This window comes from Macaca thibetana, chromosome 5, assembly GCF_024542745.1.
Source record: "Macaca thibetana thibetana isolate TM-01 chromosome 5, ASM2454274v1, whole genome shotgun sequence".
Lineage (NCBI taxonomy): Eukaryota > Metazoa > Chordata > Mammalia > Primates > Cercopithecidae > Macaca > Macaca thibetana.
In genome coordinates this window covers 69,492,086-69,508,378 of record NC_065582.1, presented here as the reverse complement: position 1 = coordinate 69,508,378, position 16,293 = coordinate 69,492,086, and the positions used below count along the sequence as shown (strand labels likewise).

The 16,293-nt window shown below is 34.8% G+C and overlaps 1 long non-coding RNA gene across 5 annotated transcripts in view; it reads left to right on the top strand.

The window, feature by feature from the left end:
- Nucleotides 1–16,293, top strand: part of LOC126955343 (uncharacterized) — a 243,145-nt gene that overhangs the window by 8,064 nt on the left and 218,788 nt on the right. For all 5 annotated transcript variants that reach the window (XR_007725905.1, XR_007725902.1, XR_007725903.1 and 2 more), the window contains exon 2: nt 8,533–8,579. This is a non-coding gene — a long non-coding RNA (uncharacterized LOC126955343). The remainder of the gene's footprint in view (nt 1–8,532; nt 8,580–16,293) is intronic.

The window sequence follows — 16,293 nt, the reverse complement described above, 5'->3', positions numbered from 1 at the left end:
AATGAGTATACCTATGTAAATGTAGGTTATTTATCTCTAAATTATAAACATTTTCCACAGTGTTAGGTATAGTATATGTGTTTAAATCATACCAGTTGTTAGAAGTTAATAAAGATGAGAAATACTTTAAAAATAATTCTTTTTATATTATTAGAACATGTATTTTACTTTCACTAAAATATTAATAACCATGTTAAGATTTTTGCAGTGAATATGCTTCATTACTTTTAAAAATCATGGTTTAATTATTTTTGAAAGAGTAGTTTACAAGTCTAATAATTAAGCTTATTTTAATAGTTTTTTTGTTTGTTTTGGGGAGTTTGTGTTTTTTGGCCAGCAGAGCTAAAAAAGATACATCACAAAGATACGAAGGTTGAAATGGAAGAAAGTACATTGTTGACTTCTTATTCTTTTTATTTACCTGTATTAGCAATTATGCAAAGTTTTTGTTGAAAAGGGATTATTAAATTTCAATTTAATGGTACCAATTAGGTGTTCTTACACGCTGATTAAAAAGTGACGTATGATATTTTAATAATTTTAATGAATGTGTTCAAAAACAATGGTTTAAGCAGTTTTTAACCCTTTTTTTAAAATATCAAAACACAATAACTTCATATTAGTTTGGGAACTAATTAAATGCATTGTTTTACCTTTTAGTTAGTTTTAGAACTAATTTGTAATTTAGAAAAATTATAGTTTAGAGAACTCTGTTTCCAAACTTTGTTCAAATGTTCAGATGAGAAGATTTCTTTAAAAAATAGTTTAACCAGGCCAGGCATGGTTGCCCATGCCTGTAATCCCAGCACTTTGGGAGGCTGAGGCAGGCGGATGACGAGGTCAGGAGATCAAGACCATCCTGGCTAAAACAGTGAAACCCCGTAAAAAAAAAAAATACAAAAAATTAGCCAGGCGTGGTGGTGGATGCCTGTAGTCCCAGCTACTCAGGAGGCTGAGGCAGAAGAATGGCATGAACTTGGGAGCTGGAGCTTGCAGTGAGCTGAGATGGTGCCACTGCACTCCAGCCTGGGCGACGGAGCGAGACTCTGTCTCAAAAAAAAAAAAAAGTTTATTCAAACATGCTGCTTCCATAGTATAAGTGACTTTTTAAAAACGGAATGAAAAAATGTTATTTTTTCTGAAGTTCTTGTTAGCACAGTACTGCAAAGAGAAAGAGCCAGTAAATCTGGAATAGTTAACTTGCATTTCCTCACGGTACCAATCATGGCCTATGCCTACCTTTTTTTCTAAATTTTTAAAATTGGCAAATAATAATTGTACATATTTTTAGGGTGCATAGTGATGTTGTGGTCTGTACGATATATAGTGATCAGATCAGGGTAATCACCATATCTATCATCTTAAACATTTATAATTTTTTTGTGTTTCTAACATTCAATATCACCATTCAGGCTATTTTAAACTATTATTAACTATAGTATCCTACAGGTGCTATAGAACACTAGAACTTACTCCGATCTGACTGTAATTTTGTTGTCTTTAACAAATCTCTCTGTCCTTTCTTTCCCCCACCCTTCCCAGCCTCTAGTATTCTCTGTTGTACTTTTTACTTCTGTGGGATCAACTTTTTTAACTTCTAAATATGAATAAGAACGTGACCTTCCGACACGGAGACTGTGTGAGTGTGCAATGTCAGTCCATTTTTTTTATTAAAGCTTATTTTCTGAGGTTAAAAGATAAGTAGAAGTTGTAACATTCTTTCCTGTACCCCCAAAATGATTATTTTTTGCATATATTCCACTTTGGAAGTCACTGATTTTGAAGATGTTTGCAGAAACCTTATTGATTGAGTGATGAGGCACCTGAGTTGGGAATAGTAGTGTTTCGTGCTTGTCCTCTCTTCTAGGTAAATATAGAATAGACCTCATTAGGATGGCTGACCTGCATGCATGCCTGTGTGGAAATTTGAGGTATCATTCTTTTCTTTTCTTTTCTTTTTTTTTTGAGACAGAGTCTCGCTCTTTCACCCAGACTGGAGTGCAGTGGCACCATCTCGGCTCACTGCAACCATCACCTCTCGGGTTCACGTGATCCTTCTTCCTCAGCCTCCTGAGTAGCTGGGGTTACAGGCATGCACCATCACACCCAGCTAATTTTTGTATTTTTTAGTAGAGGCAAGGTTTCATTGGTCTTGCACTCCTGGCCTCAAGTGATTCACCCACGTTGGCCTCCCAAAGTGCTGGGATTAGAAGTGTAAGCCGCCGTGCCTGGCCTGAGCTATCATTCTTTATAATGGACTTTACCAGAAAAATCCTGTAAGGAAAATACATTCTTATTGGGAAGGAGTGCTCCAGACTCTTGAACCCCATCTATTTAACACTGCCCAAGGCACAGAATAAAAGCCATCTTAAGAGTTTCAACAAATTCTGTCATAAAAGTACACTTAGATCACATTAAAAAAAAAAACTTTATTACAGTTGCATAATGAGAGAGTGTCATGGTCTTGTCTAAAAGAAGCAGGAATCTCCAAGAAATCTACCAACAGCAGACATCACATGCAGATATGCCAAAAAAAAAAAAAAAAAAAAAAAAAAGATGTCAGCCTAGCATGTTCCAGAGAAACTTTTTAGAAGCAGACTATCTGGACAATTTAAGAAGAATTATATGGGAGTTATTTTCCTTATCTGTAAAATGGATGTAACAGTAGTACTTGTCACATATAATTTTTCTGAGTATTACATGAGATAATTTAAATGAAACTTTGGCTTAATGCTAATATGTTATTGTTGTATTCTTATTATTGTTACTGTTGTTGTTAATAAGACAGCTTTTCACCCACTTTTCCATGCACCGTTCCTGGGTTGGTACATGTTTAGTTTAGCATAACTAAAGGATTCTTTAGATAATACAACTTAAGGCACAGTTGAGACAGAAACTCTTATAACATATAAGATACAATAATGATAGCCAACATTATTAACCACATACTATCTGCCAGGCACATTTCTATGTGCTTTACAAGAATCATTTTATTTAATCCCTCATTAGCTCAAGAGTTAGATACTACTATTACCTGAATTTTATAGCTAAGGAAACTAAGTTACAGAAGGAAGTTGAATGATTTAGCCAAGGTCACCCAGCTAGGAGAACTGGAATCAAATCCAAGCAATCTAGACGATACCAGAATATGAATCCTGGAAGCGTAGAAGATCTGACTATATTTTAGATACTCTAATTTGGACCCGCAAACTATAGCGGGTCCTTATCGTTCCTCCATCCTTGCTGTGTAACTCCTGAGACCCATTCAGCAATGGAAACCAAAGGAGATGAATGGCTAGAAAGTCACAGAATTGGAACAAGGAAAAGAATCCAAAAGTTGAGGAAAAGGGTCCAAAACTGGAGGAAAAGAAACAAGAGGGATCCAGGGTACAATACTAGCTCATCGGGCTAAGAGTGGACGGCCAAAAGGGGTACCCGGATTAGGGCTGCAAAGACAGAAATTTTTTAAAAATTTTGTGCTTAAAAGATCTTGTCAATTTTGTACTTAAAAGATCTTTAGTGAACTAAGAGGAGGCATTAAACAAATGCTCTGGCCAAGGGATAGAATGGCAGTTGAAATAGCCTACTGTTTGTTTTGCCAACATTGATAGCTCAGGCAAAAGGAAATGAGAATATGCAATACAGCAGGAATGTAAAAAGATGACAAATTTGAGAGGCATTTAAAAAATGTGTTGAGATGTGTTTGGTTGTACTCCGAAGAACAGCCTGGGTTTTGGGGGATCATGGTGGAACTGTTATACGTGGAGATGATATAGATAAGTTTGTGGCATTGGATTAGTTTTCCTTCAAGTGGTTTTAGGCCAGGCAAAAAAAAAAATTTTTTTTTTGAGGTAATAGCTAGTAAAATGACACATTGAGGAAGAAGAGGCAGTGAAGGAAACTCAGAAGAAATGGAGAAGTAGGAGGCAAATTGTGAGAGGAATGTCAGAACCTATTTAGTAAATTTGGGTTAGGTAGAAAGGTACTATTTTAGTAGTTTAGTAAATACTTCAGCACAAATAAGAGTGACTGAGGAAGAGTCACATATTTTGTACTTGAAAGATTTTTTGGTGAACTAAGAGGAGACAATTTGGTTCACATGGTAGGGTATAAAAGTCGTTTACAAGGAGTTTGGAAGTAAGGCTAAGAAGACAGAAGTCAAAGGTTTGCAAGAGAAATGGAAAGTGGAGAAACCACAGAAACAATTGCTGGATCTTGGGAATTTTTTTATTTAGGATATTTAGAGTAAAGAGAGCCAGAAGAAATATAAATACTGAAGTTGAAAGTTGGAAAGGCCTAACTAATAGAGCCAGGCATCTGAGGCCACAGAAAGCAATGCCATCAAGGACCCAAGTAGAGAATAAACCTTAGAAGAGACAATTCCCTCTTGGAAATTGAAAACAAGGAAGAAGGGAGAGGTGAGGATGCAGATAAATTCTCATTTTTCTTGAAATGCATGTAAAGGATAATCTTTAGCTTCTCAGAGGAAGAGGAGGTGAGATAGGGAAGTGGAGGAGGGGAAAGATAATGTCACGTAAGTGAAAAGAGTTGGAATTGTTTTTTTTTTTTTTTTTTTTTTGAGACAGAGTCTTGCTCTGTCACCCAGACTGGAGTGTAGTGGCGAGATCTCGGTTCACTGCAAGTTCCGCCTCCCGGGTTCATGCCATTCTCCTGCTTCAGCCTTCTGAGTACCTGGGACTACAGGCACCCACCACCACGCCTGGCTAATTTTTTGTATTTTTTAGTAGAGATGGGGTTTCACCGTATTAGCCAAGTTGGTCTCCATCTCCTGACCTCGTGATCTGCCCGCCTTGGCCTCCCAAAGTGCTGGGTGAGCCACTGCGCCCGGCCAAGAGTTGGAAAGATTTTTAAAGCAGCCACTTTGAGGAGTGTCATGAGAAGTCAATGAAGGAGAAATAAATGGATATTTATTTTCCTAAATAGATACTTATTGAGTACTATTTATCTTACAGTGTGGTGCTGTATGGATGAAAGAGGAAAAATCTAGTTGGGAATCTAGTTGGGGAATCAATACACAAAAATAGCTGCACATGAGAAGGTACAGGATGAGAAACAAGTGAATGTATGCAGTAATTGCCAAACGATTTCAAACATAGCAAAAGAAGTGTTTCTTGGAGGACGTAAAACTTGAAGAGTTATAAACATTTTCCACAGTGTTAGGTATAGTATATGTTATAAACATTTTGAAGAGTACTTAGAACTTGAAGAGTACTTAGAACTTAGGCAGGCAAAGATGGGTGGCAATTAGAGAAGGTTTAATGGAGATGATTAAAGTCCAGTCTGGACAATAAAGTAAAGGTGGGGATAAATACCTTTATAGGTATAGATGTGTAGAGAGAGGATGTCACAGGCACAGAACTTAAAATCTATGGGACAAAATGTGGAAGCATCAAATTAGCACACTTTTCCCCGCGACAGAGTCTTCACGTAATCAGATTGTATCTGGGTTCTTTTTCTAGAGAGCCTTGTGTGACAGGCTAAAAGTTTGGACTTTTCTCAGGAGACGTTAGAGAGATGCTAAACGTTTTTATGGAATTACCCTGGGGACAATATAAAGTTGTGTTTTAGTAACATTACTGTAGCAGAGGTGAAGTACAGATTGGAAAGCTATAGTGACAGTCCAGGTGGAGGCACTTAAGACTTCACTATTTTAATTATCTTCACTATTTAAACTCCAGAAAGTGCTATAATTGCCAGGAAAATCTCTAGTTTTGCCTCATTGTCATAGATTCATTAGTTTCACCGTTTTATGTATCTTCCGTGTCTGATGATTTTTAGTCCTTTAATTCTGCCAAATTTTCAGTCTTCTCTTTAGCTCCCGTCCTTTCTTGACCTCCTCTGTTTTTCTGTGCTCTTTTTTTGTGTGAACTTTCTTGCTTTCTGTTCTGAATTTATTCAGAGTAGACCTGCACACTTCAACTTCACAATAGAGAATTCCAATAAACTGATAATGCTGTGTGTCATTCATTTCCTAATGTTACTGATATATTCCATAATATTTGCTAAGCTTTAGTCGTATTAATGTTTTATGCTATCCTATTAATAAGCTCAATAAGATATTTCTGATTTTTTTTGGTATTATGACTAACAGGAGAGCATATTAAATTCAGTGTGGTTGTACTTGTGAGTGGAAGATAAGGATAGTAGCACTTGTAACCCTGTAAGTTTCTTACCATTTTACTAAGTTTTCACTCAATTTTAATTAAATTTGAAAGTCTTTAAAATTAAGGTCAGAAATTTATATGTTAGTTTGATCTTGGTGCTTTTCTTAAAATATCAAAATATTAGTGCTTGTTTCTATCTGGATAAATTGTTTTTCTGTTTAATATCTGTTTCTGCCATCTCTTGTAGTGACTTAGTTTCCGAAAATGGTGAATATTAAAATATATAGGTGAAAATATATAAAAGATGAAGAATGAATAGAAAGAAATCTTGATTCTGGAATATGGCTATATTTATACAAACATAGTATGTTCCTGAAGCCATTTAATCTATAATAAGCTTCCTTTGAAAGCATTATTATAGTAGTTTCTTGAAAGTATCTTGAAATTATTTTTACGTTACTTAAAAAAGTTGCTTAAGGCTTTAGAAAGTAGAAATTCTGAGTAATTGATGCTTAATGCAAATTTTACTGAAGGCAATAATAAGCATCAAGTAAAATTGACTTTTTCATTATAAATGAAATATTTTATTAATGATTCAATCCTGCACTTCTGCTTGAACACTTCTATTTGAAAGTTTTTTCTTCCTTTTTTCCTCAGTGAAAGAGGGCAATCAAACTTGGTTTTAACTCAAGAGTTCAAGAAAGGGTGAAAAAAGTGAATAGAAGGAAGTCTTCATTCTGAAAAGGGACTCATTTTGAAGTTCAACTGAAGCAGGCTGTTTTACAATTTTGTATAGAAAATTATATCTTCATAATCAACTTGATTATTTGATTTATAATGTAAAAATGCATAATGTTTCTTACAGTCTATAAATAACCACTTTTTTCAAGCATGACAGATTAAGTGAAAACAAAGGGAGTGAACAAAAATGGGAGGGGGTCATGAATTTGTATCTGCCCTGAGGAAGAGGGCAGTACTTTTGGGGAGTGCAATTTACATGAGCATCTGGGTCTTTTGTCATGTTTTGGATGGATGACCTGAGTCTGATATATTGGTGAATAGCATTAACAAAGGTCTGGTTGTCAAAGGCTAGGAAGAAAAATGCAATTAGCCACAGCAATGAGGTGATGTCTATGTTTAGGGAAAAAGAACCAATACCTAAATGGCAACAGAAAACACTGGAATGATGCCATTAGCAAAAGACCAGATTTGTGTGTCTGTGTGTGTGTGTGTGTGTGTGTGTACCTATTATGTAGTCATCTTCACTCAGTGGGATATGACAAAAGTCATTTATTTGGCAATGTTTGACTTATGTAATGAGAACAAATATGTATCTGTTACTAAAGAAATGACCTGGTGAGCTCAATGAATTTGTAACTGAAAACACACTAATTTCACCAACCTAACATTTGTAATTCTGTTTCTTTCTATTTAAAGAAAATTAGAATTAAATAAAGGGCATTGGAGGCTGAAAGAAGTTTGCTCTTTTTTCAGTCTCATTTTTTTTTTCTGTAAGCCATGCCATCCAGCGTAGAGAACCATATCTAATCTCCCAATTAGGTCAGGCCCCAGGATAATCAATCTCCTTAACAGCAGATGCCTTGTTTTAGCAAATGAATGCTTGGTTTCAAAAGAAGTTTTGTGTTGAGAGAAGACTGCAGTTGGCATGGGTGATTAGAACTCTTTTAAACCCTATAAAAAGCTTCTGTAGATTGTTTTATGCCCACACTTTGTGAACTGAAGTAAATGCTGTATATATTTATCTTCAAATGAACATGGTGGGGACTTCATATAGCCTGTGAGAACATCTATATGCATATAAATGGAACTATTTGCAGTCTAAAATATTTATGTCCATTTGAATTAACTATGCTTTTGATAAAATTTAAAATGAATTTATATATTTTGAGTAGGTGCTTTCATATATATTCAGTATGCTCCTTAATAACAATAACTTAATTATTACAGTAGCATTGTTTGAACTGAAAATATGACAAGTTAATATGATTCTCATATTTGTTGTTTGGATTACTTTTACATTAGTTTATAAGTGCCTTTCTTCCTATCTGAAGCCTGTTCAGTTCATACTTATAATTTGTGTTAATGGGCAGTGTGTGAGATAACTCTGAAACCAGGAAAAAATATATAAAATTAAATTTTATAAACAATGTATATTAAGTCAAAATAATAGATTGACTTTATTTTGCTCAAAACTCATTTGATCTAAGATAAATTGAAATATAATGAAATAATTTTCAATATAGTATAACTTAAAACAAAAACCCTGAGCCTCAATAAATTAATTTAGGTAATCGTTGTTCAAAATCTCATTGCTGGAACTTGTCAGTGATACCTGAATGCATAAAACACTTCAGGAGGCTGCATAAATACCTATTTCCTTTTTTAGGAGAGCAGATTACATAATCAAAAGCACCAAGTTGAAACATTTGCAAGGTAGGTGAGAAAAAAAGCATTCACCACATATTTTGGATTTTATCATTTTGACTTTATTGCCTATGGTCAGTTCTGTCAGTTTTTGTCTCCTTCTAAAAATAGTTTCAATCTGCTGAATCTATGGAAATTTAATATTTTCCATAGTGAAGGGTGATAAGACATCTGAGGAAGAATTAAAAACAGATGATCTCTAATTTAAGAAACATTTGATGCTAATTACTTCTTACCTTTTCACACAACTTAAATATTGGTAAGTGTATAGGATTACATTACTTTTTAAGTGAGATTTTAAAGCTAAATTGATAGATAAAGTAGATATTCAGTGAGATAATTAGATGTTCATACAAGATTTGAAAAATACAGACATTCTTAGTCATACGAAAATACCAAAAAGCACTGTGACAATTCACTTTTCCTTATTCTAATTTGTAACAGCATTTTAATATGGTCAGTAGAATGGCTTCAGCATATTTACAGTCTTAAAGTTTTTAACTAGAAAACAGTTTGATGTCTAGATCTGTTACTCAGCTACATTTTATATTTAAAACTTAATTTAATTTTATAGCAAATTTAATTGTATAGCATGTAAGGCAGTTTACATTTAATTTAATAACATTAACACTTAGGCTCTTATGATAGCTTTCTAACTCAGATATCAGTGATTTTCAGAATGCAGAGATTTTCAAACTGAAATTTGTTTTATCATGATGCTCTTGTGGCTAAGTTTATACTTGGGTTATTTCTTCTTTACAGACACAAACACCCCCCCCCCCCCCAATAATATGAAAAAAAAAAAGTCTGAAAGAAAACATACCAATACATTACTATGTTTTGGACAGTGTATAGACTTGAGTGATCTGTAGAACCTTCTTTATTGTATTATACAGGCTTAAATTTTTAATGATTACTTTATAATTCGGTAGAGTACAGCTATTTTCATTTTCAAAAACATATATATGATAATCCCAGTATAGGTGATATATTGTTTTCACAAAAATTTTATAATAAATGTTGACAATAATTTTTTCCTATCCTCTTGAATCTGTAAAAACCTGCCAGAGCAAATATCCTGTTCTTTCCTTGGCATTACTAATTTGTTCATGGTGTTGATATAACCCCTCTGGAAGTTACAGTGTAATAATTGTAAACTGCAAGGGGTATGTTATGCTTAAAGGATCCCAGGAATGATCCAAGACGAACTGCAAACATGGTAAACAGAAATTATACCTCTGCAGGATCTTAGGACCCTTCTACACTGTTAACAATTATTGAAGACCTTTGCAAATAACTTTGTTTATGCAGGTTTTATTGGTATTTATCATATTAGAAATTGAAACAGAAACATTTTTAAAATATTTACTAAATCATTTAAAAACCATGAAAACATATTACATGTTAACATATGTAATATAGTTTTCTGAAACAAAACAAAACAAACAAGTATATATGTGTGTGTATATATATACACACACACACACACACACATATAGTGAGAAGAGTGGCACTGTTTTACATTTTTGTAAATGCCTTTAATATAAGGCTTAATAGAAGACAGCTGGATTCTCTTACCTGCTTCTGCATTCAATTGGAGGCAATATGGTATTTTGTTTAAAGTAAAATCTGGCTTTACACAAATATGTAATTATAGAAGGAAGGAGTATTTTAATAACTTTTTCAGTTGATTGTGGATATTCTTTAATATTACAGTGAATCTCAACCAGTGATAGTCTGTTACAGATTAGTTGCATTGTGAAATCTAAAACTATATAAATCAACTTTTCAGACTTTTGAACCTAGCCTATTTCTTAAGGAAGATTTCTGAAAGGTGCCTAACTTTTGCTTAAAAAAAAAATAAATTGTAATATTTCAATCATAATAAGATAATCTCAAGCACATTCTGAAGAATATTTTAAGAGTTTACTTTTCATCGAAGTTACTTGATAAAATATTCAAGCACTGCTTAAGTCTCTGATCCTGATTTCTTAAGTTTTAGATTAATTGAATTTAAAGTTTATTATTTATTAGATGGGCTAGCTCTTAAAACCTTTGCTTTGTGACTTTCTGGAGGTAAGTTTTTGTATATTAATTACGCAGATGTAAACAGCATAGGAAAAAATAAAGGTTTGATTAGTGATTTATTTTGGCATGGTGCTCCACTATTCTAGATTTCTGTCCTCCTGTTAAGTACAAAAGAAACGAATTTCCAAACAAAACCTTTGCTTGAGCTTGAGAACCAAAATACTGATTTCAATTAAAAAAAAAAAAAAAAGATTTGTTTCAGTGGTAACAGTATATTACCAGAAACTAAAGCCAAAATACACATTTTCTTTTATGACACTCATATAATATGTCAGACATTGTTAAAAATAATTTAGAATGTTCTCACATATTGCCTTTGATGATGTTTCCTTTCGTTAGTAAACATTTGTACAAAGTGTTGCAACAGTTAACTGATTATAAGAACTTTGTAAAAATCCCTTTTCTTTTAGAATTGAGGTCTGGTTATTTCCTCTACCAGACCTCTTTTTTGAATGACAAAAACAATGATGTCATTCTTTACTCACAGGTCAAATAGCAGTACTAGAGGCTGTGGCTATCTCGTACATTCAACATCTCAAGGAAACCATCCTTCGCCTTCTGCTACTGTCCCAGAAGAGATCAGGTTCCCCTATTGTGCATTCTCATCTCTGCCACATTGGATTTCCCCTTGTTGCACTCAGTTTGGTTTATAGTTATTTATTTGCACCATCAACTGACTAATGTCTGCCTCCCTCATTACGCTGTAAACTCTAAGAAGGAAGGGTTTGAGCCTGCTCTTTTCACCATCGTTTATCCGGGACCTAGGACAGTGTTTCACACATAATAGGAACTCTGTAATAGTTGCTGAATGTCTGAATATAAATGAATACTACTGAGCATTTGATGGACTTTAGATTCTCCAGAATATTTCCCTGCACCTTTTATGAGTTTCTTCATCCTTCTTGAAATTGGCTACTCTGATAAATCTCAGTGCTTGTTGTATTTTTTCTCACTTCCTTGACTACTTCATTCTTGCCTTCTTTCACTTTTTTTTTGCTTTAATTTCAAGTTCTTTAAGGAAAGCATGAAGTTCTGTCTTGCCTTTACATTTTTTTTTTTTTTTTTTTTTTTTTTTACAAACTTTCAATTAGTCATAACCTTTCTGATTCTCAAGTTGAAATCTTGAATGTCAGTCTTTCCCTCAAACTGTGGTTCTGCATCTTTGAGGTATTACCTATATACTTCCACCAGACGTCCATCCTATTAAACTTAGTAGGTCCGTGACTAAATTTGTCATTTCCCATACTAAACCAATAATCCCTTGTGCTTGCCTGTGTGTCCCAGCAGAATTTTTGCTCTTCCTACTTTTGTGTTCCTTCATATTTGCTTTCCCTGCCTGTCATGTCTCTCAGGGTCCATGTCTTCATCCCAGTTACATTAGCTCACACCGTGGCTGTCTCATTTCATTTCTCTCCTGTTGTGGCCTTTACACTGCCCCTTCTGTATTTTGGCCCTCTTGACTTTAATCCATCCTATGCACGATGGGAGAGTAACCTTTCTCAATCATTTTTTAAATCACACAATTCTCTTTAAAACTTTGTCAATGGCTAATTTGAATATTGCTTGGATATTTGATGGTATTAAGGAATTATTACTAATGTTTTTAGGTTTGAAAGTGGTATGGGGCTGGGTGTGGTGACTCATGCCTGTAATCCTAGCACTTTGGGAAGCCAAGGCAGGCGGATCACTTGAGGTCGGGAGTTTGAGATCAGCCTGGCTAACATAGTGAAACCCTGTTTCTACTAAATATACAAAATTAGCTGGGCATGGTGGTGCATGCCTGTAATCCCAACTACTTGGAAGGCTGGGGCAGGAGAATTGCTTGAACCCAGGAGGCAGAGGTTGCAGTGAGCCGGGATCTTGCCGCTGCACTCCAGCCTGGGCAACAGAGTAAGTGAGACTCCATCTCAAAACAAACAAACAAACAAAACAACAACAAAAACCCAAAAAAGAAAGTGGTATTGTATTTAAAAAGAGGTCCTTATTTTTATATATACATACTGAAATATTTATGAGTAATTGATGTAAGTCTGGAATTTGATTCAAGTAATATGGAATGGGAGAATACGGATAGGAGTATAGATAAGGTAAGATAGGCCAGAATTGTTGTTTATTGGGACTAGATGATGGGTACATGGAAGTTCAGTATACTTTTCTTCACAATCTCATATGTTTACATTTGAAATTCTGCATAATAAAAAATTAAGTCAATCATTTATTTCTTTCAGTGCTTATAAAATAGAATCCAGGCTCTTTATTTAGGAATTCAGAGACACAAAACAATCCCAGTCTGTGTTTCCAATGTCATTGACCAATGTCTCCTACATATATCCTCTGCTGATGTGACAGACCAGCAGAGTCTGTTGGTATGTGTGACCATCTTTCTCCAGTAGTCTGCATTCCTATACACTTCTTACCACATGTACATTGACTGCAGGATTGCTGTAAGTGTCGTAAATACCACTGGTAATAGCTCTCATCCAATGAGAAATTGCTCAACTGTTTTCTCCCTTGAATGGGTCCCCCAGGAGTCTCTAGTGGACTTGAATCCCAGTTACACACACTGATAAAAAATCTTTACCACAGCCCGTGTTGCCTTTCCTTCTTTCCTTGTCTCCTCTTTTCTACTGCTCGTTCCAGGATCCACTTGCATCAAGTCTTAATATTAAAGTCTGCTTTTTGGGCAATTCCAGTCTCACTCAGCTGCAAAATGGTTCCATTTCTGACTCTTTGTTCAAGTCAGTTTCTTGGCAGTTATATTAGTCTGTTTTCTTGCTGCTGATAAAGACATACCTGATACTGGGAAGAAAAAGAGGTTTTAATGGACTCTCAGTTCCACGTGGCTGGGAGCCCTTACAATAATGGCAGAAGTCAAGGAGGAGCAAGTCATGTCTTACATGGATAGCAGCAGGCGAAAAGAGAGCTTGTGCAGGGAAAACTCCCCCTTATAGAACCATCAGATCCCATGAGACTTATTCACTGTCATGAGAATCCCACAACATGTGGGAATTCAAGATGAGATTTGTGTGGGGACACAGCCAAACCATATCAGCAATGTATACTTTCTGTGTCTGTTTCTTCTCTGCCTTCTCTTAAATTTTAAAACAATGCCAATTTTAGAAAATTATAGAGAAAACAAAAACCTTCTGTGGTCATAATACTTCAGAGATAAACTTTTTCTTTAGTCTTTGCATGTGTGTGTGTGTGAGAGTGACTGCAGTCATCTGACTGATAGGGACCAGGGGTTTCACTTCCAAGATGGCTCACAGGCATGGTTGTTAGTGGGACCTGTTGGATCCTCACTGGCTTTGACAGGTTTCAGTTCCTTGCCACATTAGACTTTTTACGGGATACCTTGATCGTTCACACAAGATGGCAACTGGCTTCCGTCCAGGGAAGTGATTCAAGAGAAAGCAAAGAGAAGATCACAGCGCCTTCTCTGACCTAGCCTTCAAAGTGACATATCATTACCTTTGCTATCTTCTGTTGGTCACACCAACCAACTCATATGCATTGTGGAAGGGGACTATACAAAGATGCGAATATCACAAAACAGAGATCAATGGGGTATGTTTGAGGCTGACTACCACAGCTGATTCATAGTGCAGAGCTACTCTAGGGGTTTTTGAAGACATTCCCTTAGGGCATATTAAAATCATTATCTCTGACTCAACATACTACTTTTTAAATGTGCCGGGACTTGAATAGTAGACTATACCACCAATGTTTGACTTTCTATTTTCCTATAATCCTTTTAGGAAGGTCAGTTGAATTTTTAATGAAGTAACTTGTTTATTTTGTTTCTTTTTTTATCTCATGCAGAGATAGTGCTGTTTGCTGAATCCGAAATTTTTGTCTTTGGGGCCCAGACATGTGTTTTTCTAACATTCTTTTCTAGATTCTGTTCTGTCAGTCTTCTCATAATAAAAGATATAAAATAGTTCTAGGTTGACCAAAGGTATCATACAAATCCTGTTGTATTTCATCATCCAGACAGAACCAGACTAAGTCTATCATTTTTTTTTCATGTCACCATTTTATAGCAGCAGCAATAGAAGTAATAGTAACTGTAATGTAGTAGTAGTCATAGCAAGATAATAGCTAATATTTATATGGTTTTAGAATGTCTTACCTTCCCTATACTTTCTTAGAATTCTAATTTCATAAATATTGTGTATCTCTTCCTCAGGACACAGATAAGAACTGAATCCCACTTACAGTAACTATGTTACCATGTAACTCACCGAACAGTACTTGAAATGTCTTACAGTGGTCTTTCTTATAGTACCTCAGTATCTATTTCCAGTCTTTCTGAATACAATCTATAGAGCACTGATAGGTATACTAAGAGCACATTTCTCCATTGTTTTTTGCATCTTGATTCCTTAGGTAGTTATTTCAGTCTGCTCTTAAATATATTGCCACTCTTTATTAGACGTCTTTGGGCATAAATCTCACTGTCTGATCTGATAATACTGATAAACCATCACTGCTTTCATTTAATAAACTCATTAAGAGTAGTAGCTGTTATACTTGGGTGCATCTCTTTTTTGCCTTTTATATCTATCTAGCCTGGCCTCTGATCATTTAATTTCCCTTTTCACCTATGTCTCATCTGTTTTTTTAAGATCTCAACCGTTCTTCTAGTACTCTCTGTTTTATGATACTGTCCTCCTTTCTTTGTTATTATTTTCAAACTGCTCCTGTTCTGCTAATAATACTCTAGCATAATTTCAAATCTCTCCCATTCCTTCTTAATTTCTAGAGTATCCCTGATGTCTAGAGTCAGAATGGTCTAGGAACAATGCTGTTAGATTGCTTTCTTACACGTTAGGTTGCCTTATTTTCAAAGTTGTTTCTCTACCTTAAAAAAAAAGATATATTCTCTTTATAATAAGAGCCTTCTTCGTTTTTATTTTCTCATTGTTAAAATATCACCATTCTCTTGGTGAAATAAAAGTTTAGGTCTTTAATATCAAAAACTATTATGAGAATTTGTGTATCAAAGACAACTTGTGATATGGTGATGAAGGGGTAGCTCTTGAAGCCATAGACAAAGCTACATGATTCCAGAAGTGAGCCCTTTCACACATTCTTCTTTGGCTGTGAATATGGTTTAAAACAGAATAAGAAGAAAAATGATTTGGAATAGCTGATCTACCGCTGCTTATCAAGGGCCTGCATTAAGAATGTAAAGCTAGCACTCTACATGTTAGTACTCTCGCCCTTCTGGAGCTCTGTTACCTTTGGATTTTTTTTTCAAGTTCTGAAAATATTTTTTATTAATTTGTCCAGATATTTTATTTTCATTAAATCAAATTATTTAAGAGCTAATGTAAGCTTAGCTTACCTTCTAATTAAGGTTATAACATTAATTTTAATGTCAACATTGAAAATTAAACATTAAAATAACATTAATACAGAAATTAAAATAAAAAGTGTGACAGTATGTACAAGAGGATTAGCAGGAAAACCGTGGTAAAGAATTAGTTAAAATACTGTACTTTCTTTTTCAATACCCATTAGTAAAAAATGGCAGTAAAAATATTCTGATTCATAATTGAACATAATGAGGAGTTCCTAATGGGGAATGCGCCTTTTTCTAAATGTCCCATTGTGATAACTTTAGACCCTC